The following is a 1,842-nucleotide window of genomic DNA, read 5'->3' as shown; positions in this document are numbered from 1 at the left end:
AGCAATTACGCAGTAGTAAATTTAAAAATGTATTAATTAATTTTATAATAAATTATTAGAGAAACCAACATCTTATGAATCTTTATATTCTATACAAGTAACTATTTTTGTGAATTTTGATAAATGTTATTCATACAAAGTTGTTAATGGCCAACTCACGCAGTCAATCGATGAAGAGTTTTCTTGTCCTAATCGTGAAGAAGTGTGAAGAAAATGTTCCATAATTGTAAAATTGATTGTAATGCTAATATTTCAATAAAATGTTCCGATACAGATATTTCGGTTATACTTATAGGAAATTTTCATAACATTACATTTAAATTACATATTTCAATTTTGTTGCTTCCATTGTAATCGGTATTATACATTGTTCATATTTATTTATTTTTTACAAATATTTTTTCAACTATTATCTACCATTTTGGTGTTTGTCCTTTTGAAAGTGGGCTTAGACATAAACAAAAAAGGTGTATACATTGGTAGACATACCCTAATAATTTTTATTAAGAAATTTCTAAGACATCATTGAGGTCATTAGAAAACTGCATTGCATTCCAGTCATTTCCAATCGAGATTTTAAAAAGGAAAATAATAGATTTTTTCCAGCTTTTAACATATGAGCTTATTCATTTATATATATAGCACACATGATTGGTGGACATAGACCTTATAGTGTAAATTTCCTAAATATTTTCCGAACATTGAGAGGCTTTCCGCCAGCTACTTACCTTCCACTCAGCTTTCTGCCACTACACATGGAGTATAATAACAACATACTTATTTAAATTTTCAACTTTACCTAGAGTGATTTACTAACCTTGAAACTTTTCCAACTTTCACCCGTAACAACAGTTTTGATCTTACACAGCTTTCAGTCATGAGTTATTTAGATTCAATGCAAGAATACTACTATTTTCAATCATTTTTATCCATAGACTTAGTAAAAAAAAAAAGGCCCTTATCTCTTTCTCTATGACAAGTATACAAAAAGGTTACAGATTGTTGATGGCTGTTACGCATATATTATTTTATGAAAATCATTACACTTCCAAAAGCCTTTTGTAACTTTGAAGTAATTTCAAACAATTTAATTTCTTTTTTTTTAAATTTTAGGTTCCTTTATTAAGTAATTTATCATATAAATGACATAAACTATTAATCAATAATACTTTGATTTACTATTCTTTTCTCTTACAATTATTTTTTAAGATTCCTGTTCAACCATTTTTTTTAGATTGCCACATTTATTCATAGGTATTTATATTTTTGAGCACTTCTGCAATTAAGATAAAATAAAATTGATAAACAGATCCAGACAAATTTTAACAGCATCCATTTACTACAAGGAATAGAAATAACCATTACAAAAATATGATTAAATTACTTTTCTATATATTATTTATTATATTTTACAATACATATTTACATTTTTATCATAAAAATGATGAAAAATGCTATTTTTCATAAAATACAATATTAGAAAAATAATAATTATAATTATAGATAATAAAAAACCATGATGAAATAATGTTCAAATTTAGTTCTTTTAGATTAATAGATCATAAGATTGGGTTATGTATTTTGTATTAACTACTTTACTTAAACAGTTTTAAAAAAATTAATAATGTTATAAAATATTTTATAGAAAAACTATAATAATATCATTATTACAAACACTAACATTTTTGTGTCACACTGTTAAGTAATACATCAAATCATATAACTTAATGGAATCAATAATTTTTCTAGCCAAACTAAATTTGTGACAATTTCTTTGTAATTTTTTATTATTATAAAAGACAATAGTCACAGCCAGTCCAATTGCTGACAGGAAGAGCCTTG

The sequence above is a fragment of the Lycorma delicatula genome, chromosome 2 (assembly GCF_047948215.1).
Source record: "Lycorma delicatula isolate Av1 chromosome 2, ASM4794821v1, whole genome shotgun sequence".
Taxonomy (NCBI): Eukaryota; Metazoa; Arthropoda; class Insecta; order Hemiptera; family Fulgoridae; genus Lycorma; species Lycorma delicatula.
The sequence above is the reverse complement of the archived record's forward strand: the minus strand, read 5'-3'. Positions refer to the sequence as shown.